The sequence below is a fragment of the Pleurodeles waltl genome, chromosome 8 (genome assembly GCF_031143425.1).
Source record: "Pleurodeles waltl isolate 20211129_DDA chromosome 8, aPleWal1.hap1.20221129, whole genome shotgun sequence".
Lineage (NCBI taxonomy): Eukaryota > Metazoa > Chordata > Amphibia > Caudata > Salamandridae > Pleurodeles > Pleurodeles waltl.
Window position 1 is genome coordinate 1,129,900,519 of NC_090447.1, and position 25,944 is coordinate 1,129,926,462.

Consider the following 25,944-nt stretch of genomic DNA (forward strand, 5'->3'; position numbering starts at 1 on the left):
AGTTTTTTGCAAAGTGCCTACCTGTAGATTTTGGCCTCTAGCTCAGCCGGCACCTAGGGAAACCTACCAAACCTGTGCCTTTTTGAAAACTAGAGAGCTAGGGGAATCCAAGATGGGGTGACTTGTGAACCTCTGACCAGGTTCTGCTACCCAGAATCCTTTGCAAACCTCGAAATTTGGCTAAAAAAACACATTTTCCTCACATTTCGGTGACAGAAAGTTCTGGAATCTGAGAGGAGCCACAAATTCCTTCCACCCAGCGTTCCCCGAAGTGTCCCGATAAAAATGATACCTCATTTGTGTGGGTAGGCCTAGCGCCCGCAACAGGAAATGCCACAAAACAAAACATGGACACATCCCATTTTTTGACTGGAAACAGAGGTGTTTTTTGCAAAGTGCCTACCTGTAGATTTTGGCCCCTAGCTCAGCCGGCACCTAGGGAAACCCACCAAACCAGTGCATTTTTTTAAACTAGAGACCTAGGGGAATCCAAGATGGGGTGACTTGTGGGGCTCTGACCAGGTTCTGTTACCCAGAATCCTTTGCAAACCTCAAAATTTGGCTAAAAAAACACATTTTCCTCACATTTCGGTGACAGAAAGTTCTAGAATCTGAGAGGAGCTACAAATTTCCTTCCACCCAGCGTTCCCCCAAGTCTCCCGATAAAAATGATACCTAACTTGTGTGGGTAGGCCTAGCGCCCGCGACAGGAGATGCCCCAAAACACAACGTGGACACATCCCATTTTTTGACAGAAAACAGAGGTGTTTTTTGCAAAGTGCCTACCTGTAGATTTTGGCCTCTAGCTCAGCCGGCATCTAGGGAAACCTACCAAACCTGTGCCTTTTTGAAAACTAGAGACCTAGGGGAATCCAAGATTGGGTGGCTTGTGAACCTCTGACCAGGTTCTGTTTCCCAGAATCCTTTGCAAACCTCAGAATTTGTCAAAAAAAACACATTTTCCTCACATTTCGGTGACAGAAAGTTTTGGAATCTGAGACGAGCCACAAATTTCCTTCCACCCAGCGTTCCCCCAAGTGTCCCGATAAAAATGATACCTCACTTGTGTGGGTAGGCCTAGCGCCCGCGACAGGAAATGCCCCAAAACACAACATGGACACATCCCATTTTTTGACAGAAAACAGAGGTGTTTTTTGCAAAGTGCCTACCTGTAGATTTTGGCCTCTTGCTCAGCCGGCACCTAGGGAAATCTACCAAACCTGTGCATTTTTTAAAACTAGAGACCTAGGGGAAACCAAGATGGGGTGACATGTGGGGCTCTGACCAGGTTCTGTTATCCAGAATCCTTTGCAAACCTCAAAATTTGGCTAAAAAAACACATTTTCCTCACATTTTGGTGACAGAAAGTTCTGGAATCTGAGAGGAGCCACACATTTCCTTCCACCCAGCGTTCCCCCAATTTTCCCAATGAAAATGATACCTAACTTGTGTGGGTAGGCCTAGCGCCCGCGACAGGAAATGCCCCAAAACTTAACGTGGACACATCCCATTTTTTGACAGAAAACAGAGGTGTTTTTTGCAAAGTGCCTACCTGTAGATTTTGGCCCCTAGCTCAGCCGGCACCTAGGGAAACCTACCAAACCTGTGCCTTTTTTAAAACTAGAGACCTAGGGGAATCCAAGATGGGGTGACTTGTGGGGCTCTGACCAGGTTCTGTTACCCAGAATCCTTTGCAAACCTCAAAATTTAGCTAAAAAAACACATTTTCCTCACATTTCGGTGACAGAAAGTTCTAGAATCTGAGAGGAGCCACAAATTTCCTTCCACCCAGCGTTCCCCCAAGTCTCCCGATAAAAATTATACCTAACTTGTGTGGGTAGGCCTAGCGCCCGCGACAGGAAATGCCCCAAAACACAACGTGGACACATCCCATTTTTTGACAGAAAACAGAGGTGTTTTTTGCAAAGTGCCTACCTGTAGATTTTGACCTCTAGCTCAGCCGGCACCTAGGGAAACCTACCAAACCTGTGCCTTTTTGAAAACTAGAGACCTAGGGGAATCCAAGATGGGGTGACTTGTGAACCTCTGACCGGGTTCTGTTACCCAGAATCCTTTGCAAACCTCAGAGTTTGGCTAAAAAAACACATTTTCCTCACATTTCGGTGACAGAAAGTTCTGGAATCTGAGAGGAGCCACAAATTTCCTTCCACCCAGCGTTCCCCCAACTGTCCCGATAAAAATGATACCTCACTTGTGTGGGTAGGCCTAGCACCCGCGACAGGAAATGACCCTAAAAAAAACATGAACACATCCCATTTTTTTGACAGAAAACAGGTGTTTTTTGCAAAGTGCCTACCTGTAGATTTTGGCCTCTTGCTCAGCCGGCACCTAGGGAAACCTACCAAACCTGTGCATTTTTTAAAACTAGAGACCTAGGGGAAACCAAGATGGGGTGACATGTGGGGTTCTGATCAGGTTCTGTTACCCAGAATCCTTTGCAAACCTCAAAATGTGGCTAAAAAAACACATTTTCCTCACATTTCGGTGACAGAAAGTTCTAGAATCTGAGAGGAGCCACACATTTCCTTCCACCCAGCGTTCCCCCAATTTTCCCAATGAAAATCATACCTAACTTGTGTGGGTAGGCCTAGCGCCTGCAACAGGAAATGCCCCAAAACACAACATGGACACATCCCATTTTTTGACAGAAAACAGAGGAGTTTTTTGCAAAGTGCCTACCTGTAGATTTTGGCCTCTAGCTCAGTCGGCACCTAGGGAAACCAACCAAACCAGTGCATGTTTTAAAACTAGAGACCTAGGGGAATCCAAGATGGGGTGACTTGTGGGGCTCTGACCAGGTTCTGTTACCCAGAATCCTTTGCAAACCTCAAAATGTGGCTAAAAAAACAAATTTTCCTCACATTTCGGTGACAGAAAGTTCTGGAATCTGAGAGGAGCCACAAATTTCCTTCCACCCAGCGTTCCCCGAAGTGTCCCGATAAAAATGATACCTCATTTGTGTGGGTAGGCCTAGCGCCCGCGACAGGAAATGCCCCAAAACACAACGTGGACACATACCATTTTTTGATAGAAAACAGGTGTTTTTTGCAAAGTGCCTACCTGTAGATTTTGGCCTCTTGCTCAGCCGGCACCTAGGGAAACCTACCAAACCTGTGCATTTTTTAAAACTAGAGACCTAGGGGAAACCAAGATGGGGTGACATGTGGGGTTCTGACCAGGTTCTGTTACCCAGAATCCTTTGCAAACCTCAAAATTTGGCTAAAAAAACACATTTTCCTCACATTTCGGTGACAGAAAGTTCTGGAATCTGAGAGGAGCCACACATTTCCTGCCACCCAGCGTTCCCCCAATTTTCCCAATGAAAATGATACCTAACTTGTGTGGGTGGGCCTAGCGCCTGCAACAGGAAATGCCCCAAAACACAACGTGGACACATCCTATTTTTTGTCAGAAAACATAGGAGTTTTTTGCAAAGTGCCTACCTGTAGATTTTGGCCTCTAGCTCAGCCGGCACCTAGGGAAACCTACCAAACCTGTGCCTTTTTGAAAACTAGAGAGCTAGGGGAATCCAAGATGGGGTGACTTGTGAACCTCTGACCAGGTTCTGCTACCCAGAATCCTTTGCAAACCTCGAAATTTGGCTAAAAAAACACATTTTCCTCACATTTCGGTGACAGAAAGTTCTGGAATCTGAGAGGAGCCACAAATTCCTTCCACCCAGCGTTCCCCGAAGTGTCCCGATAAAAATGATACCTCATTTGTGTGGGTAGGCCTAGCGCCCGCAACAGGAAATGCCACAAAACAAAACATGGACACATCCCATTTTTTGACTGGAAACAGAGGTGTTTTTTGCAAAGTGCCTACCTGTAGATTTTGGCCCCTAGCTCAGCCGGCACCTAGGGAAACCCACAAAACCAGTGCATTTTTTTAAACTAGAGACCTAGGGGAATCCAAGATGGGGTGACTTGTGGGGCTCTGACCAGGTTCTGTTACCCAGAATCCTTTGCAAACCTCAAAATTTGGCTAAAAAAACACATTTTCCTCACATTTCGGTGACAGAAAGTTCTAGAATCTGAGAGGAGCTACAAATTTCCTTCCACCCAGCGTTCCCCCAAGTCTCCCGATAAAAATGATACCTAACTTGTGTGGGTAGGCCTAGCGCCCGCGACAGGAGATGCCCCAAAACACAACGTGGACACATCCCATTTTTTGACAGAAAACAGAGGTGTTTTTTGCAAAGTGCCTACCTGTAGATTTTGGCCTCTAGCTCAGCCGGCATCTAGGGAAACCTACCAAACCTGTGCCTTTTTGAAAACTAGAGACCTAGGGGAATCCAAGATTGGGTGGCTTGTGAACCTCTGACCAGGTTCTGTTTCCCAGAATCCTTTGCAAACCTCAGAATTTGTCAAAAAAAACACATTTTCCTCACATTTCGGTGACAGAAAGTTTTGGAATCTGAGACGAGCCACAAATTTCCTTCCACCCAGCGTTCCCCCAAGTGTCCCGATAAAAATGATACCTCACTTGTGTGGGTAGGCCTAGCGCCCGCGACAGGAAATGCCCCAAAACACAACATGGACACATCCCATTTTTTGACAGAAAACAGAGGTGTTTTTTGCAAAGTGCCTACCTGTAGATTTTGGCCTCTTGCTCAGCCGGCACCTAGGGAAATCTACCAAACCTGTGCATTTTTTAAAACTAGAGACCTAGGGGAAACCAAGATGGGGTGACATGTGGGGCTCTGACCAGGTTCTGTTATCCAGAATCCTTTGCAAACCTCAAAATTTGGCTAAAAAAACACATTTTCCTCACATTTTGGTGACAGAAAGTTCTGGAATCTGAGAGGAGCCACACATTTCCTTCCAAACAGCGTTCCCCCAATTTTCCCAATGAAAATGATACCTAACTTGTGTGGGTAGGCCTAGCGCCCGCGACAGGAAATGCCCCAAAACTTAACGTGGACACATCCCATTTTTTGACAGAAAACAGAGGTGTTTTTTGCAAAGTGCCTACCTGTAGATTTTGGCCCCTAGCTCAGCCGGCACCTAGGGAAACCTACCAAACCTGTGCCTTTTTTAAAACTAGAGACCTAGGGGAATCCAAGATGGGGTGACTTGTGGGGCTCTGACCAGGTTCTGTTACCCAGAATCCTTTGCAAACCTCAAAATTTGGCTAAAAAAACACATTTTCCTCACATTTCGGTGACAGAAAGTTCTAGAATCTGAGAGGAGCCACAAATTTCCTTCCACCCAGCGTTCCCCCAAGTCTCCCGATAAAAATTATACCTAACTTGTGTGGGTAGGCCTAGCGCCCGCGACAGGAAATGCCCCAAAACACAACGTGGACACATCCCATTTTTTGACAGAAAACAGAGGTGTTTTTTGCAAAGTGCCTACCTGTAGATTTTGACCTCTAGCTCAGCCGGCACCTAGGGAAACCTACCAAACCTGTGCCTTTTTTAAAACTAGAGACCTAGGGGAATCCAAGATGGGGTGACTTGTGAACCTCTGACCAGGTTCTGTTACCCAGAATCCTTTGCAAACCTCAGAATTTGGCTAAAAAAACACATTTTCCTCACATTTCGGTGACAGAAAGTTCTGGAATCTGAGAGGAGCCACAAATTTCCTTCCACCCAGCGTTCCCCCAACTGTCCCGATAAAAATGATACCTCACTTGTGTGGGTAGGCCTAGCACCCGCGACAGGAAATGCCCCTAAAAAAAACATGAACACATCCCATTTTTTGACAGAAAACAGGTGTTTTTTGCAAAGTGCCTACCTGTAGATTTTGGCCTCTTGCTCAGCCGGCACCTAGGGAAACCTACCAAACCTGTGCATTTTTTCAAACTAGAGACCTAGGGGAAACCAAGATGGGGTGACATGTGGGGTTCTGATCAGGTTCTGTTACCCAGAATCCTTTGCAAACCTCAAAATTTGGCAAAAAAAACACATTTCCTCACATTTTGGTGACAGAAAGTTCTGGAATCTGAGAGGAGCCACACATTTCCTTCCACCCAGCGTTCCCCCAATTTTCCCAATGAAAATGATACCTAACTTGTGTGGGTAGGCCTAGCGCCCGCGACAGGAAATGCCCCAAAACTTAACGTGGACACATCCCATTTTTTGACAGAAAACAGAGGTGTTTTTTGCAAAGTGCCTACCTGTATATTTTGGCCCCTAGCTCAGCCGGCACCTAGGGAAACCTACCAAACCTGTGCCTTTTTTAAAACTAGAGACCTAGGGGAATCCAAGATGGGGTGACTTGTGGGGCTCTGACCAGGTTCTGTTACCCAGAATCCTTTGCAAACCTCAAAATTTAGCTAAAAAAACACATTTTCCTCACATTTCGGTGACAGAAAGTTCTAGAATCTGAGAGGAGCCACAAATTTCCTTCCACCCAGCGTTCCCCCAAGTCTCCCGATAAAAATTATACCTAACTTGTGTGGGTAGGCCTAGCGCCCGCGACAGGAAATGCCCCAAAACACAACGTGGACACATCCCATTTTTTGACAGAAAACAGAGGTGTTTTTTGCAAAGTGCCTACCTGTAGATTTTGACCTCTAGCTCAGCCGGCACCTAGGGAAACCTACCAAACCTGTGCCTTTTTGAAAACTAGAGACCTAGGGGAATCCAAGATGGGGTGACTTGTGAACCTCTGACCGGGTTCTGTTACCCAGAATCCTTTGCAAACCTCAGAGTTTGGCTAAAAAAACACATTTTCCTCACATTTCGGTGACAGAAAGTTCTGGAATCTGAGAGGAGCCACAAATTTCCTTCCACCCAGCGTTCCCCCAACTGTCCCGATAAAAATGATACCTCACTTGTGTGGGTAGGCCTAGCACCCGCGACAGGAAATGACCCTAAAAAAAACATGAACACATCCCATTTTTTTGACAGAAAACAGGTGTTTTTTGCAAAGTGCCTACCTGTAGATTTTGGCCTCTTGCTCAGCCGGCACCTAGGGAAACCTACCAAACCTGTGCATTTTTTAAAACTAGAGACCTAGGGGAAACCAAGATGGGGTGACATGTGGGGTTCTGATCAGGTTCTGTTACCCAGAATCCTTTGCAAACCTCAAAATGTGGCTAAAAAAACACATTTTCCTCACATTTCGGAGACAGAAAGTTCTAGAATCTGAGAGGAGCCACACATTTCCTTCCACCCAGCGTTCCCCCAATTTTCCCAATGAAAATCATACCTAACTTGTGTGGGTAGGCCTAGCGCCTGCAACAGGAAATGCCCCAAAACACAACATGGACACATCCCATTTTTTGACAGAAAACAGAGGAGTTTTTTGCAAAGTGCCTACCTGTAGATTTTGGCCTCTAGCTCAGCCGGCACCTAGGGAAACCAACCAAACCAGTGCATGTTTTAAAACTAGAGACCTAGGGGAATCCAAGATGGGGTGACTTGTGGGGCTCTGACCAGGTTCTGTTACCCAGAATCCTTTGCAAACCTCAAAATGTGGCTAAAAAAACAAATTTTCCTCACATTTCGGTGACAGAAAGTTCTGGAATCTGAGAGGAGCCACAAATTTCCTTCCACCCAGCGTTCCCCCAACTGTCCCGATAAAAATGATACCTCACTTGTGTGGGTAGGCCTAGCACCCGCGACAGGAAATGACCCTAAAAAAAACATGAACACATCCCATTTTTTTGACAGAAAACAGGTGTTTTTTGCAAAGTGCCTACCTGTAGATTTTGGCCTCTTGCTCAGCCGGCACCTAGGGAAACCTACCAAACCTGTGCATTTTTTAAAACTAGAGACCTAGGGGAAACCAAGATGGGGTGACATGTGGGGTTCTGATCAGGTTCTGTTACCCAGAATCCTTTGCAAACCTCAAAATGTGGCTAAAAAAACACATTTTCCTCACATTTCGGTGACAGAAAGTTCTAGAATCTGAGAGGAGCCACACATTTCCTTCCACCCAGCGTTCCCCCAATTTTCCCAATGAAAATCATACCTAACTTGTGTGGGTAGGCCTAGCGCCTGCAACAGGAAATGCCCCAAAACACAACATGGACACATCCCATTTTTTGACAGAAAACAGAGGAGTTTTTTGCAAAGTGCCTACCTGTAGATTTTGGCCTCTAGCTCAGCCGGCACCTAGGGAAACCAACCAAACCAGTGCATGTTTTAAAACTAGAGACCTAGGGGAATCCAAGATGGGGTGACTTGTGGGGCTCTGACCAGGTTCTGTTACCCAGAATCCTTTGCAAACCTCAAAATGTGGTTAAAAAAACAAATTTTCCTCACATTTCGGTGACAGAAAGTTCTGGAATCTGAGAGGAGCCACAAATTTCCTTCCACCCAGCGTTCCCCGAAGTGTCCCGATAAAAATGATACCTCATTTGTGTGGGTAGGCCTAGCGCCCGCGACAGGAAATGCCCCAAAACACAACGTGGACACATACCATTTTTTGACAGAAAACAGGTGTTTTTTGCAAAGTGCCTACCTGTAGATTTTGGCCTCTTGCTCAGCCGGCACCTAGGGAAACCTACCAAACCTGTGCATTTTTTAAAACTAGAGACCTAGGGGAAACCAAGATGGGGTGACATGTGGGGTTCTGACCAGGTTCTGTTACCCAGAATCCTTTGCAAACCTCAAAATTTGGCTAAAAAAACACATTTTCCTCACATTTCGGTGACAGAAAGTTCTGGAATCTGAGAGGAGCCACACATTTCCTGCCACCCAGCGTTCCCCCAATTTTCCCATTGAAAATGATACCTAACTTGTGTGGGTGGGCCTAGCGCCTGCAACAGGAAATGCCCCAAAACACAACGTGGACACATCCTATTTTTTGTCAGAAAACAGAGGAGTTTTTTGCAAAGTGCCTACCTGTAGATTTTGGCCTCTAGCTCAGCCGGCACCTAGGGAAACCTACCAAACCTGTGCCTTTTTGAAAACTAGAGAGCTAGGGGAATCCAAGATGGGGTGACTTGTGAACCTCTGACCAGGTTCTGCTACCCAGAATCCTTTGCAAACCTCGAAATTTGGCTAAAAAAACACATTTTCCTCACATTTCGGTGACAGAAAGTTCTGGAATCTGAGAGGAGCCACAAATTCCTTCCACCCAGCGTTCCCCGAAGTGTCCCGATAAAAATGATACCTCATTTGTGTGGGTAGGCCTAGCGCCCGCAACAGGAAATGCCACAAAACAAAACATGGACACATCCCATTTTTTGACTGGAAACAGAGGTGTTTTTTGCAAAGTGCCTACCTGTAGATTTTGGCCCCTAGCTCAGCCGGCACCTAGGGAAACCCACCAAACCAGTGCATTTTTTTAAACTAGAGACCTAGGGGAATCCAAGATGGGGTGACTTGTGGGGCTCTGACCAGGTTCTGTTACCCAGAATCCTTTGCAAACCTCAAAATTTGGCTAAAAAAACACATTTTCCTCACATTTCGGTGACAGAAAGTTCTAGAATCTGAGAGGAGCTACAAATTTCCTTCCACCCAGCGTTCCCCCAAGTCTCCCGATAAAAATGATACCTAACTTGTGTGGGTAGGCCTAGCGCCCGCGACAGGAGATGCCCCAAAACACAACGTGGACACATCCCATTTTTTGACAGAAAACAGAGGTGTTTTTTGCAAAGTGCCTACCTGTAGATTTTGGCCTCTAGCTCAGCCGGCATCTAGGGAAACCTACCAAACCTGTGCCTTTTTGAAAACTAGAGACCTAGGGGAATCCAAGATTGGGTGGCTTGTGAACCTCTGACCAGGTTCTGTTTCCCAGAATCCTTTGCAAACCTCAGAATTTGTCAAAAAAAACACATTTTCCTCACATTTCGGTGACAGAAAGTTTTGGAATCTGAGAGGAGCCACAAATTTCCTTCCACCCAGCGTTCCCCCAAGTGTCCCGATAAAAATGATACCTCACTTGTGTGGGTAGGCCTAGCGCCCGCGACAGGAAATGCCCCAAAACACAACATGGACACATCCCATTTTTTGACAGAAAACAGAGGTGTTTTTTGCAAAGTGCCTACCTGTAGATTTTGGCCTCTTGCTCAGCCGGCACCTAGGGAAATCTACCAAACCTGTGCATTTTTTAAAACTAGAGACCTAGGGGAAACCAAGATGGGGTGACATGTGGGGCTCTGACCAGGTTCTGTTATCCAGAATCCTTTGCAAACCTCAAAATTTGGCTAAAAAAACACATTTTCCTCACATTTTGGTGACAGAAAGTTCTGGAATCTGAGAGGAGCCACACATTTCCTTCCAAACAGCGTTCCCCCAATTTTCCCAATGAAAATGATACCTAACTTGTGTGGGTAGGCCTAGCGCCCGCGACAGGAAATGCCCCAAAACTTAACGTGGACACATCCCATTTTTTGACAGAAAACAGAGGTGTTTTTTGCAAAGTGCCTACCTGTAGATTTTGGCCCCTAGCTCAGCCGGCACCTAGGGAAACCTACCAAACCTGTGCCTTTTTTAAAACTAGAGACCTAGGGGAATCCAAGATGGGGTGACTTGTGGGGCTCTGACCAGGTTCTGTTACCCAGAATCCTTTGCAAACCTCAAAATTTGGCTAAAAAAACACATTTTCCTCACATTTCGGTGACAGAAAGTTCTAGAATCTGAGAGGAGCCACAAATTTCCTTCCACCCAGCGTTCCCCCAAGTCTCCCGATAAAAATTATACCTAACTTGTGTGGGTAGGCCTAGCGCCCGCGACAGGAAATGCCCCAAAACACAACGTGGACACATCCCATTTTTTGACAGAAAACAGAGGTGTTTTTTGCAAAGTGCCTACCTGTAGATTTTGACCTCTAGCTCAGCCGGCACCTAGGGAAACCTACCAAACCTGTGCCTTTTTTAAAACTAGAGACCTAGGGGAATCCAAGATGGGGTGACTTGTGAACCTCTGACCAGGTTCTGTTACCCAGAATCCTTTGCAAACCTCAGAATTTGGCTAAAAAAACACATTTTCCTCACATTTCGGTGACAGAAAGTTCTGGAATCTGAGAGGAGCCACAAATTTCCTTCCACCCAGCGTTCCCCCAACTGTCCCGATAAAAATGATACCTCACTTGTGTGGGTAGGCCTAGCACCCGCGACAGGAAATGCCCCTAAAAAAAACATGAACACATCCCATTTTTTGACAGAAAACAGGTGTTTTTTGCAAAGTGCCTACCTGTAGATTTTGGCCTCTTGCTCAGCCGGCACCTAGGGAAACCTACCAAACCTGTGCATTTTTTCAAACTAGAGACCTAGGGGAAACCAAGATGGGGTGACATGTGGGGTTCTGATCAGGTTCTGTTACCCAGAATCCTTTGCAAACCTCAAAATTTGGCAAAAAAAACACATTTCCTCACATTTTGGTGACAGAAAGTTCTGGAATCTGAGAGGAGCCACACATTTCCTTCCACCCAGCGTTCCCCCAATTTTCCCAATGAAAATGATACCTAACTTGTGTGGGTAGGCCTAGCGCCCGCGACAGGAAATGCCCCAAAACTTAACGTGGACACATCCCATTTTTTGACAGAAAACAGAGGTGTTTTTTGCAAAGTGCCTACCTGTAGATTTTGGCCCCTAGCTCAGCCGGCACCTAGGGAAACCTACCAAACCTGTGCCTTTTTTAAAACTAGAGACCTAGGGGAATCCAAGATGGGGTGACTTGTGGGGCTCTGACCAGGTTCTGTTACCCAGAATCCTTTGCAAACCTCAAAATTTAGCTAAAAAAACACATTTTCCTCACATTTCGGTGACAGAAAGTTCTAGAATCTGAGAGGAGCCACAAATTTCCTTCCACCCAGCGTTCCCCCAAGTCTCCCGATAAAAATTATACCTAACTTGTGTGGGTAGGCCTAGCGCCCGCGACAGGAAATGCCCCAAAACACAACGTGGACACATCCCATTTTTTGACAGAAAACAGAGGTGTTTTTTGCAAAGTGCCTACCTGTAGATTTTGACCTCTAGCTCAGCCGGCACCTAGGGAAACCTACCAAACCTGTGCCTTTTTGAAAACTAGAGACCTAGGGGAATCCAAGATGAGGTGACTTGTGAACCTCTGACCGGGTTCTGTTACCCAGAATCCTTTGCAAACCTCAGAGTTTGGCTAAAAAAACACATTTTCCTCACATTTCGGTGACAGAAAGTTCTGGAATCTGAGAGGAGCCACAAATTTCCTTCCACCCAGCGTTCCCCCAACTGTCCCGATAAAAATGATACCTCACTTGTGTGGGTAGGCCTAGCACCCGCGACAGGAAATGACCCTAAAAAAAACATGAACACATCCCATTTTTTTGACAGAAAACAGGTGTTTTTTGCAAAGTGCCTACCTGTAGATTTTGGCCTCTTGCTCAGCCGGCACCTAGGGAAACCTACCAAACCTGTGCATTTTTTAAAACTAGAGACCTAGGGGAAACCAAGATGGGGTGACATGTGGGGTTCTGATCAGGTTCTGTTACCCAGAATCCTTTGCAAACCTCAAAATGTGGCTAAAAAAACACATTTTCCTCACATTTCGGAGACAGAAAGTTCTAGAATCTGAGAGGAGCCACACATTTCCTTCCACCCAGCGTTCCCCCAATTTTCCCAATGAAAATCATACCTAACTTGTGTGGGTAGGCCTAGCGCCTGCAACAGGAAATGCCCCAAAACACAACATGGACACATCCCATTTTTTGACAGAAAACAGAGGAGTTTTTTGCAAAGTGCCTACCTGTAGATTTTGGCCTCTAGCTCAGCCGGCACCTAGGGAAACCAACCAAACCAGTGCATGTTTTAAAACTAGAGACCTAGGGGAATCCAAGATGGGGTGACTTGTGGGGCTCTGACCAGGTTCTGTTACCCAGAATCCTTTGCAAACCTCAAAATGTGGCTAAAAAAACAAATTTTCCTCACATTTCGGTGACAGAAAGTTCTGGAATCTGAGAGGAGCCACAAATTTCCTTCCACCCAGCGTTCCCCCAACTGTCCCGATAAAAATGATACCTCACTTGTGTGGGTAGGCCTAGCACCCGCGACAGGAAATGACCCTAAAAAAAACATGAACACATCCCATTTTTTTGACAGAAAACAGGTGTTTTTTGCAAAGTGCCTACCTGTAGATTTTGGCCTCTTGCTCAGCCGGCACCTAGGGAAACCTACCAAACCTGTGCATTTTTTAAAACTAGAGACCTAGGGGAAACCAAGATGGGGTGACATGTGGGGTTCTGATCAGGTTCTGTTACCCAGAATCCTTTGCAAACCTCAAAATGTGGCTAAAAAAACACATTTTCCTCACATTTCGGTGACAGAAAGTTCTAGAATCTGAGAGGAGCCACACATTTCCTTCCACCCAGCGTTCCCCCAATTTTCCCAATGAAAATCATACCTAACTTGTGTGGGTAGGCCTAGCGCCTGCAACAGGAAATGCCCCAAAACACAACATGGACACATCCCATTTTTTGACAGAAAACAGAGGAGTTTTTTGCAAAGTGCCTACCTGTAGATTTTGGCCTCTAGCTCAGCCGGCACCTAGGGAAACCAACCAAACCAGTGCATGTTTTAAAACTAGAGACCTAGGGGAATCCAAGATGGGGTGACTTGTGGGGCTCTGACCAGGTTCTGTTACCCAGAATCCTTTGCAAACCTCAAAATGTGGCTAAAAAAACAAATTTTCCTCACATTTCGGTGACAGAAAGTTCTGGAATCTGAGAGGAGCCACAAATTTCCTTCCACCCAGCGTTCCCCGAAGTGTCCCGATAAAAATGATACCTCATTTGTGTGGGTAGGCCTAGCGCCCGCGACAGGAAATGCCCCAAAACACAACGTGGACACATACAATTTTTTGACAGAAAACAGGTGTTTTTTGCAAAGTGCCTACCTGTAGATTTTGGCCTCTTGCTCAGCCGGCACCTAGGGAAACCTACCAAACCTGTGCATTTTTTAAAACTAGAGACCTAGGGGAAACCAAGATGGGGTGACATGTGGCGTTCTGACCAGGTTCTGTTACCCAGAATCCTTTGCAAACCTCAAAATTTGGCTAAAAAAACACATTTTCCTCACATTTCGGTGACAGAAAGTTCTGGAATCTGAGAGGAGCCACACATTTCCTGCCACCCAGCGTTCCCCCAATTTTCCCATTGAAAATGATACCTAACTTGTGTGGGTGGGCCTAGCGCCTGCAACAGGAAATGCCCCAAAACACAACGTGGACACATCCGATTTTTTGTCAGAAAACAGAGGAGTTTTTTGCAAAGTGCCTACCTGTAGATTTTGGCCTCTAGCTCAGCCGGCACCTAGGGAAACCTACCAAACCTGTGCCTTTTTGAAAACTAGAGAGCTAGGGGAATCCAAGATGGGGTGACTTGTGAACCTCTGACCAGGTTCTGCTACCCAGAATCCTTTGCAAACCTCGAAATTTGGCTAAAAAAACACATTTTCCTCACATTTCGGTGACAGAAAGTTCTGGAATCTGAGAGGAGCCACAAATTCCTTCCACCCAGCGTTCCCCGAAGTGTCCCGATAAAAATGATACCTCATTTGTGTGGGTAGGCCTAGCGCCCGCAACAGGAAATGCCACAAAACAAAACATGGACACATCCCATTTTTTGACTGGAAACAGAGGTGTTTTTTGCAAAGTGCCTACCTGAAGATTTTGGCCCCTAGCTCAGCCGGCACCTAGGGAAACCCACCAAACCAGTGCATTTTTTTAAACTAGAGACCTAGGGGAATCCAAGATGGGGTGACTTGTGGGGCTCTGACCAGGTTCTGTTACCCAGAATCCTTTGCAAACCTCAAAATTTGGCTAAAAAAACACATTTTCCTCACATTTCGGTGACAGAAAGTTCTAGAATCTGAGAGGAGCTACAAATTTCCTTCCACCCAGCGTTCCCCCAAGTCTCCCGATAAAAATGATACCTAACTTGTGTGGGTAGGCCTAGCGCCCGCGACAGGAGATGCCCCAAAACACAACGTGGACACATCCCATTTTTTGACAGAAAACAGAGGTGTTTTTTGCAAAGTGCCTACCTGTAGATTTTGGCCTCTAGCTCAGCCGGCATCTAGGGAAACCTATCAAACCTGTGCCTTTTTGAAAACTAGAGACCTAGGGGAATCCAAGATTGGGTGGCTTGTGAACCTCTGACCAGTTTCTGTTTCCCAGAATCCTTTGCAAACCTCAGAATTTGTCCAAAAAAACACATTTTCCTCACATTTCGGTGACAGAAAGTTTTGGAATCTGAGAGGAGCCACAAATTTCCTTCCACCCAGCGTTCCCCCAAGTGTCCCGATAAAAATGATACCTCACTTGTGTGGGTAGGCCTAGCGCCCGCGACAGGAAATGCCCCAAAACACAACATGGACACATCCCATTTTTTGACAGAAAACAGAGGTGTTTTTTGCAAAGTGCCTACCTGTAGATTTTGGCCTCTTGCTCAGCCGGCACCTAGGGAAATCTACCAAACCTGTGCATTTTTTAAAACTAGAGACCTAGGGGAAACCAAGATGGGGTGACATGTGGGGCTCTGACCAGGTTCTGTTATCCAGAATCCTTTGCAAACCTCAAAATTTGGCTAAAAAAACACATTTTCCTCACATTTTGGTGACAGAAAGTTCTGGAATCTGAGAGGAGCCACACATTTCCTTCCAAACAGCGTTCCCCCAATTTTCCCAATGAAAATGATACCTAACTTGTGTGGGTAGGCCTAGCGCCCGCGACAGGTAATGCCCCAAAACTTATCGTGGACACATCCCATTTTTTGACAGAAAACAGAGGTGTTTTTTGTAAAGTGCCTACCTGTAGATTTTGGCCCCTAGCTCAGCCGGCACCTAGGGAAACCTACCAAACCTGTGCCTTTTTTAAAACTAGAGACCTAGGGGAATCCAAGATGGGGTGACTTGTGGGGCTCTGACCAGGTTCTGTTACCCAGAATCCTTTGCAAACCTCAAAATTTGGCTAAAAAAACACATTTTCCTCACATTTCGGTGACAGAAAGTTCTAGAATCTGAGAGGAGCCACAAATTTCCTTCCACCCAGCGTTCCCCCAAGTCTCCCGATAAAAATTATACCTAACTTGTGTGGGTAGGCCTAGCGCCCGCGACAGGAAATGCCCCAAAACACAACGTGGACACATCCCATTTTTTGACAGAAAACAGAGGTGTTTTTTGCAAAGTGCCTACCTGTAGATTTTGACCTCTAGCTCAGCCGGCACCTAGGGAAACCTACCAAACCTGTGCCTTTTTGAAAACTAGAGACCTAGGGGAATCCAAGATGGGGTGACTTGTGAACCTCTGACCAGGTTCTGTTACCCAGAATCCTTTGCAAACCTCAGAATTTGGCTAAAAAAACACATTTTCCTCACATTTCGGTGACAGAAAGTTCTGGAATCTGAGAGGAGCCACAAATTTCCTTCCACCCAGCGTTCCCCCAACTGTCCCGATAAAAATGATACCTCACTTGTGTGGGTAGGCCTAGCACCCGCGACAGGAAATGCCCCTAAAAAAAACATGAACACATCCCATTTTTTGACAGAAAACAGGTGTTTTTTGCAAAGTGCCTACCTGTAGATTTTGGCCTCTTGCTCAGCCGGCACCTAGGGAAACCTACCAAACCTGTGCATTTTTTCAAACTAGAGACCTAGGGGAAACCAAGATGGGGTGACATGTGGGGTTCTGATCAGGTTCTGTTACCCAGAATCCTTTGCAAACCTCAAAATTTGGCAAAAAAAACACATTTCCTCACATTTTGGTGACAGAAAGTTCTGGAATCTGAGAGGAGCCACACATTTCCTTCCACCCAGCGTTCCCCCAATTTTCCCAATGAAAATGATACCTAACTTGTGTGGGTAGGCCTAGCGCCCGCGACAGGAAATGCCCCAAAACTTAACGTGGACACATCCCATTTTTTGACAGAAAACAGAGGTGTTTTTTGCAAAGTGCCTACCTGTAGATTTTGGCCCCTAGCTCAGCCGGCACCTAGGGAAACCTACCAAACCTGTGCCTTTTTTAAAACTAGAGACCTAGGGGAATCCAAGATGGGGTGACTTGTGGGGCTCTGACCAGGTTCTGTTACCCAGAATCCTTTGCAAACCTCAAAATTTAGCTAAAAAAACACATTTTCCTCACATTTCGGTGACAGAAAGTTCTAGAATCTGAGAGGAGCCACAAATTTCCTTCCACCCAGCGTTCCCCCAAGTCTCCCGATAAAAATTATACCTAACTTGTGTGGGTAGGCCTAGCGCCCGCGACAGGAAATGCCCCAAAACACAACGTGGACACATCCCATTTTTTGACAGAAAACAGAGGTGTTTTTTGCAAAGTGCCTACCTGTAGATTTTGACCTCTAGCTCAGCCGGCACCTAGGGAAACCTACCAAACCTGTGCCTTTTTGAAAACTAGAGACCTAGGGGAATCCAAGATGGGGTGACTTGTGAACCTCTGACCGGGTTCTGTTACCCAGAATCCTTTGCAAACCTCAGAGTTTGGCTAAAAAAACACATTTTCCTCACATTTCGGTGACAGAAAGTTCTGGAATCTGAGAGGAGCCACAAATTTCCTTCCACCCAGCGTTCCCCCAACTGTCCCGATAAAAATGATACCTCACTTGTGTGGGTAGGCCTAGCACCCGCGACAGGAAATGACCCTAAAAAAAACATGAACACATCCCATTTTTTTGACAGAAAACAGGTGTTTTTTGCAAAGTGCCTACCTGTAGATTTTGGCCTCTTGCTCAGCCGGCACCTAGGGAAACCTACCAAACCTGTGCATTTTTTAAAACTAGAGACCTAGGGGAAACCAAGATGGGGTGACATGTGGGGTTCTGATCAGGTTCTGTTACCCAGAATCCTTTGCAAACCTCAAAATGTGGCTAAAAAAACACATTTTCCTCACATTTCGGTGACAGAAAGTTCTAGAATCTGAGAGGAGCCACACATTTCCTTCCACCCAGCGTTCCCCCAATTTTCCCAATGAAAATCATACCTAACTTGTGTGGGTAGGCCTAGTGCCTGCAACAGGAAATGCCCCAAAACACAACATGGACACATCCCATTTTTTGACAGAAAACAGAGGAGTTTTTTGCAAAGTGCCTACCTGTAGATTTTGGCCTCTAGCTCAGCCGGCACCTAGGGAAACCAACCAAACCAGTGCATGTTTTAAAACTAGAGATCTAGGGGAATCCAAGATGGGGTGACTTGTGGGGCTCTGACCAGGTTCTGTTACCCAGAATCCTTTGCAAACCTCAAAATGTGGCTAAAAAAACAAATTTTCCTCACATTTCGGTGACAGAAAGTTCTGGAATCTGAGAGGAGCCACAAATTTCCTTCCACCCAGCGTTCCCCCAACTGTCCCGATAAAAATGATACCTCACTTGTGTGGGTAGGCCTAGCACCCGCGACAGGAAATGACCCTAAAAAAAACATGAACACATCCCATTTTTTTGACAAAAAACAGGTGTTTTTTGCAAAGTGCCTACCTGTAGATTTTGGCCTCTTGCTCAGCCGGCACCTAGGGAAACCTACCAAACCTGTGCATTTTTTAAAACTAGAGACCTAGGGGAAACCAAGATGGGGTGACATGTGGGGTTCTGATCAGGTTCTGTTACCCAGAATCCTTTGCAAACCTCAAAATGTGGCTAAAAAAACACATTTTCCTCACATTTCGGTGACAGAAAGTTCTAGAATCTGAGAGGAGCCACACATTTCCTTCCACCCAGCGTTCCCCCAATTTTCCCAATGAAAATCATACCTAACTTGTGTGGGTAGGCCTAGCGCCTGCAACAGGAAATGCCCCAAAACACAACATGGACACATCCCATTTTTTGACAGAAAACAGAGGAGTTTTTTGCAAAGTGCCTACCTGTAGATTTTGGCCTCTAGCTCAGCCGGCACCTAGGGAAACCAACCAAACCAGTGCATGTTTTAAAACTAGAGACCTAGGGGAATCCAAGATGGGGTGACTTGTGGGGCTCTGACCAGGTTCTGTTACCCAGAATCCTTTGCAAACCTCAAAATGTGGCTAAAAAAACAAATTTTCCTCACATTTCGGTGACAGAAAGTTCTGGAATCTGAGAGGAGCCACAAATTTCCTTCCACCCAGCGTTCCCCGAAGTGTCCCGATAAAAATGATACCTCATTTGTGTGGGTAGGCCTAGCGCCCGCGACAGGAAATGCCCCAAAACACAACGTGGACACATACCATTTTTTGACAGAAAACAGGTGTTTTTTGCAAAGTGCCTACCTGTAGATTTTGGCCTCTTGCTCAGCCGGCACCTAGGGAAACCTACCAAACCTGTGCATTTTTTAAAACTAGAGACCTAGGGGAAACCAAGATGGGGTGACATGTGGGGTTCTGACCAGGTTCTGTTACCCAGAATCCTTTGCAAACCTCAAAATTTGGCTAAAAAAACACATTTTCCTCACATTTCGGTGACAGAAAGTTCTGGAATCTGAGAGGAGCCACACATTTCCTGCCACCCAGCGTTCCCCCAATTTTCCCGTTGAAAATGATACCTAACTTGTGTGGGTGGGCCTAGCGCCTGCAACAGGAAATGCCCCAAAACACAACGTGGACACATCCTATTTTTTGTCAGAAAACAGAGGAGTTTTTTGCAAAGTGCCTACCTGTAGATTTTGGCCTCTAGCTCAGCCGGCACCTAGGGAAACCTACCAAACCTGTGCCTTTTTGAAAACTAGAGAGCTAGGGGAATCCAAGATGGGGTGACTTGTGAACCTCTGACCAGGTTCTGCTACCCAGAATCCTTTGCAAACCTCGAAATTTGGCTAAAAAAACACATTTTCCTCACATTTCGGTGACAGAAAGTTCTGGAATCTGAGAGGAGCCACAAATTCCTTCCACCCAGCGTTCCCCGAAGTGTCCCGATAAAAATGATACCTCATTTGTGTGGGTAGGCCTAGCGCCCGCAACAGGAAATGCCACAAAACAAAACATGGACACATCCCATTTTTTGACTGGAAACAGAGGTGTTTTTTGCAAAGTGCCTACCTGTAGATTTTGGCCCCTAGCTCAGCCGGCACCTAGGGAAACCCACCAAACCAGTGCATTTTTTTAAACTAGAGACCTAGGGGAATCCAAGATGGGGTGACTTGTGGGGCTCTGACCAGGTTCTGTTACCCAGAATCCTTTGCAAACCTCAAAATTTGGCTAAAAAAACACATTTTCCTCACATTTCGGTGACAGAAAGTTCTAGAATCTGAGAGGAGCTACAAATTTCCTTCCACCCAGCGTTCCTCCAAGTCTCCCGATAAAAATGATACCTAACTTGTGTGGGTAGGCCTAGCGCCCGCGACAGGAGATGCCCCAAAACACAACGTGGACACATCCCATTTTTTGACAGAAAACAGAGGTGTTTTTTGCAAAGTGCCTACCTGTAGATTTTGGCCTCTAGCTCAGCCGGCATCTAGGGAAACCTACCAAACCTGTGCCTTTTTGAAAACTAAAGACCTAGGGGAATCCAAGATTGGGTGGCTTGTGAACCTCTGACCAGGTTCTGTTTCCCAGAATCCTTTGCAAACCTCAGAATTTGTCAAAAAAAACACATTTTCCTCACATTTCGGTGACAGAAAGTTTTGGAATCTGAGAGGAGCCACAAATTTCCTTCCACCCAGCGTTCCCCCAAGTGTCCCGATAAAAATGATACCTCACTTGTGTGGGTAGGCCTAGCGCCCGCGACAGGAAATGCCCCAAAACACAACATGGACACATCCCATTTTTTGACAGAAAACAGAGGTGTTTTTTGCAAAGTGCCTACCTGTAGATTTTGGCCTCTTGCTCAGCCGGCACCTAGGGAAATCTACCAAACCTGTGCATTTTTTAAAACTAGAGACCTAGGGGAAACCAAGATGGGGTGACATGTGGGGCTCTGACCAGGTTCTGTTATCCAGAATCCTTTGCAAACCTCAAAATTTGGCTAAAAAAACACATTTTCCTCACATTTTGGTGACAGAAAGTTCTGGAATCTGAGAGGAGCCACACATTTCCTTCCAAACAGCGTTCCCCCAATTTTCCCAATGAAAATGATACCTAACTTGTGTGGGTAGGCCTAGCGCCCGCGACAGGAAATGCCCCAAAACTTAACGTGGACACATCCCATTTTTTGACAGAAAACAGAGGTGTTTTTTGCAAAGTGCCTACCTGTAGATTTTGGCCCCTAGCTCAGCCGGCACCTAGGGAAACCTACCAAACCTGTGCCTTTTTTAAAACTAGAGACCTAGGGGAATCCAAGATGGGGTGACTTGTGGGGCTCTGACCAGGTTCTGTTACCCAGAATCCTTTGCAAACCTCAAAATTTGGCTAAAAAAACACATTTTCCTCACATTTCGGTGACAGAAAGTTCTAGAATCTGAGAGGAGCCACAAATTTCCTTCCACCCAGCGTTCCCCCAAGTCTCCCGATAAAAATTATACCTAACTTGTGTGGGTAGGCCTAGCGCCCGCGACAGGAAATGCCCCAAAACACAACGTGGACACATCCCATTTTTTGACAGAAAACAGAGGTGTTTTTTGCAAAGTGCCTACCTGTAGATTTTGACCTCTAGCTCAGCCGGCACCTAGGGAAACCTACCAAACCTGTGCCTTTTTGAAAACTAGAGACCTAGGGGAATCCAAGATGGGGTGACTTGTGAACCTCTGACCAGGTTCTGTTACCCAGAATCCTTTGCAAACCTCAGAATTTGGCTAAAAAAACACATTTTCCTCACATTTCGTTGACAGAAAGTTCTGGAATCTGAGAGGAGCCACAAATTTCCTTCCACCCAGCGTTCCCCCAACTGTCCCGATAAAAATGATACCTCACTTGTGTGGGTAGGCCTAGCACCCGCGACAGGAAATGCCCCTAAAAAAAACATGAACACATCCCATTTTTTGACAGAAAACAGGTGTTTTTTGCAAAGTGCCTACCTGTAGATTTTGGCCTCTTGCTCAGCCGGCACCTAGGGAAACCTACCAAACCTGTGCATTTTTTCAAACTAGAGACCTAGGGGAAACCAAGATGGGGTGACATGTGGGGTTCTGATCAGGTTCTGTTACCCAGAATCCTTTGCAAACCTCAAAATTTGGCTAAAAAAACACATTTTCCTCACATTTCGGTGACAGAAAGTTCTAGAATCTGAGAGGAGCCACACATTTCCTTCCACCCAGCGTTCCCCCAATTTTCCCAATGAAAATCATACCTAACTTGTGTGGGTAGGCCTAGCGCCTGCAACAGGAAATGCCCCAAAACACAACATGGACACATCCCATTTTTTGACAGAAAACAGAGGAGTTTTTTGCAAAGTGCCTACCTGTAGATTTTGGCCTCTAGCTCAGCCGGCACCTAGGGAAACCAACCAAACCAGTGCATGTTTTAAAACTAGAGACCTAGGGGAATCCAAGATGGGGTGACTTGTGGGGCTCTGACCAGGTTCTGTTACCCAGAATCCTTTGCAAACCTCAAAATGTGGCTAAAAAAACACATTTTCCTCACATTTCGGTGACAGAAAGTTCTGGAATCTGAGAGGAGCCACAAATTTCCTTCCACCCAGCGTTCCCCCAAGTCTCCCGATAAAAATTATACCTAACTTGTGTGGGTAGGCCTAGCGCCCGCGACAGGAAATGCCCCAAAACACAACGTGGACACATCCCATTTTTTGACAGAAAACAGAGGTGTTTTTTGCAAAGTGCCTACCTGTAGATTTTGACCTCTAGCTCAGCCGGCACCTAGGGAAACCTACCAAACCTGTGCCTTTTTGAAAACTAGAGACCTAGGGGAATCCAAGATGGGGTGACTTGTGAACCTCTGACCGGGTTCTGTTACCCAGAATCCTTTGCAAACCTCAGAGTTTGCCTAAAAAAACACATTTTCCTCACATTTCGGTGACAGAAAGTTCTGGAATCTGAGAGGAGCCACAAATTTCCTTCCACCCAGCGTTCCCCCAACTGTCCCGATAAAAATGATACCACACTTGTGTGGGTAGGCCTAGCACCCGCGACAGGAAATGCCCCTAAAAAAAAACATGAACACATCCCATTTTTTTGACAGAAAACAGGTGTTTTTTGCAAAGTGCCTACCTGTAGATTTTGGCCTCTTGCTCAGCCGGCACCTAGGGAAACCTACCAAACCTGTGCATTTTTTCAAACTAGAGACCTAGGGGAAACCAAGATGGGGTGACATGTGGGGTTCTGATCAGGTTCTGTTACCCAGAATCCTTTGCAAACCTCAAAATGTGGCTAAAAAAACACATTTTCCTCACATTTCGGTGACAGAAAGTTCTAGAATCTGAGAGGAGCCACACATTTCCTTCCACCCAGCGTTCCCCCAATTTTCCCAATGAAAATCATACCTAACTTGTGTGGGTAGGCCTAGCGCCTGCAACAGGAAATGCCCCAAAACACAACATGGACACATCCCATTTTTTGACAGAAAACAGAGGAGTTTTTTGCAAAGTGCCTACCTGTAGATTTTGGCCTCTAGCTCAGCCGGCACCTAGGGAAACCAACCAAACCAGTGCATGTTTTAAAACTAGAGACCTAGGGGAATCCAAGATGGGGTGACTTGTGGGGCTCTGACCAGGTTCTTTTACCTAGAATCCTTTGCAAACCTCAAAATGTGGCTAAAAAAACAAATTTTCCTCACATTTCGGTGACAGAAAGTTCTGGAATCTGAGAGGAGCCACAAATTTCCTTCCACCCAGCGTTCCCCCAACTGTCCCGATAAAAATGATACCTCACTTGTGTGGGTAGGCCTAGCGCCCGCGACAGGAAATGCCCCAAAACACAACGTGGACACATCCCATTTTTTGACAGAAAACAGAGGTGTTTTTTGCAAAGTGCCTACCTGTAGATTTTGACCTCTAGCTCAGCCGGCACCTAGGGAAACCTACCAAACCTGTGCCTTTTTGAAAACTAGAGACCTAGGGGAATCCAAGATGGGGTGACTTGTGCACCTCTGACCAGGTTCTGTTACCCAGAATCCTTTGCAAACCTCAGAATTTGGCTAAAAAAACACATTTTCCTCACATTTCGGTGACAGAAAGTTCTGGAATCTGAGAGGAGCCACAAATTTCGTTCCACCCAGCGTTCCCCCAACTGTCCCGATAAAAATGATACCTCACTTGTGTGGGTAGGCCTAGCACCCGCGACAGGAAATGCCCCTAAAAAAAACAAGAACACATCCCATTTTTGGACAGAAAACAGGTGTTTTTTGCAAAGTGCCTACCTGTAGATTTTGGCCTCTAGCTCAGCCGGCACCTAGGGAAACCTACCCAACCTGTGCCTTTTTGAAAACTAGAGAGCTAGGGGAATCCAAGATGGGGTGACTTGTGAACCTCTGACCAGGTTCTGCTACCCAGAATCCTTTGCAAACCTCGAAATTTGGCTAAAAAAACACATTTTCCTCACATTTCGGTGACAGAAAGTTCTGGAATTTGAGAGGAGCCACAAATTCCTTCCACCCAGCGTTCCCCGAAGTGTCCCGATAAAAATGATACCTCATTTGTGTGGGTAGGCCTAGCGCCCGCAACAGGAAATGCCCCAAAACACAACATGGACACATCCCATTTTTTGACTGGAAACAGAGGTGTTTTTTGCAAAGTGCCTACCTGTAGATTTTGGCCCCTAGCTCAGCCGGCACCTAGGGAAACCCACCAAACCAGTGCATTTTTTAAAACTAGAGACCTAGGGGAATCCAAGATGGGGTGACTTGTGGGGCTCTGACCAGGTTCTGTTACCCAGAATCCTTTGCAAACCTCAAAATTTGGCTAAAAAAACACATTTTCCTCACATTTCGGTGACAGAAAGTTCTAGAATCTGAGAGGAGCTACAAATTTCCTTCCACCCAGCGTTCCCCCAAGTCTCCCGATAAAAATGATACCTAACTTGTGTGGGTAGGCCTAGCGCCCGCGACAGGAGATGCCCCAAAACACAACGTGGACACATCCCATTTTTTGACAGAAAACAGAGGTGTTTTTTGCAAAGTGCCTACCTGTAGATTTTGGCCTCTTGCTCAGCCGGCACCTAGGGAAATCTACCAAACCTGTGCATTTTTTAAAACTAAAGACCTAGGGGAAACAAAGATGGGGTGACATGTGGGGCTCTGACCAGGTTCTGTTATCCAGAATCCTTTGCAAACCTCAAAATTTGGCTAAAAAAAAACATTTTCCTCACATTTTGGTGACAGAAAGTTCTGGAATCTGAGAGGAGCCACACATTTCCTTCCACCCAGCGTTCCCCCAATTTTCCCAATGAAAATGATACCTAACTTGTGTGGGTAGGCCTAGCGCCCGCGACAGGAAATGCCCCAAAACTTAACGTGGACACATCCCATTTTTTGACAGAAAACAGAGGTGTTTTTTGCAAAGTGCCTACCTGTAGATTTTGGCCCCTAGCTCAGCCGGCACCTAGGGAAACCTACCAAACCTGTGCCTTTTTTAAAACTAGAGACCTAGGGGAATCCAAGATGGGGTGACTTTTGGGGCTCTGACCAGGTTCTGTTACCCAGAATCCTTTGCAAACCTCAAAATTTGGCTAAAAAAACACATTTTCCTCACATTTCGGTGACAGAAAGTTCTAGAATCTGAGAGGAGCCACAAATTTCCTTCCACCCAGCGTTCCCCGAAGTGTCCCGATAAAAATGATACCTCATTTGTGTGGGTAGGCCTAGCGCCCGCGACAGGAAATGCCCCAAAACACAACGTGGACACATCCCATTTTTTGACAGAAAACAGAGGTGTTTTTTGCAAAGTGCCTACCTGTAGATTTTGACCTCTAGCTCAGCCGGCACCTAGGGAAACCTACCAAACCTGTGCCTTTTTGAAAACTAGAGACCTAGGGGAATCCAAGATGGGGTGACTTGTGAACCTCTGACCAGGTTCTGTTACCCAGAATCCTTTGCAAACCTCAGAATTTGGCTAAAAAAACACATTTTCCTCACATTTCGGTGACAGAAAGTTCTGGAATCTGAGAGGAGCCACAAATTTCCTTCCACCCAGCGTTCCCCCAACTGTCCCGATAAAAATGATACCTCACTTGTGTGGGTAGGCCTAGC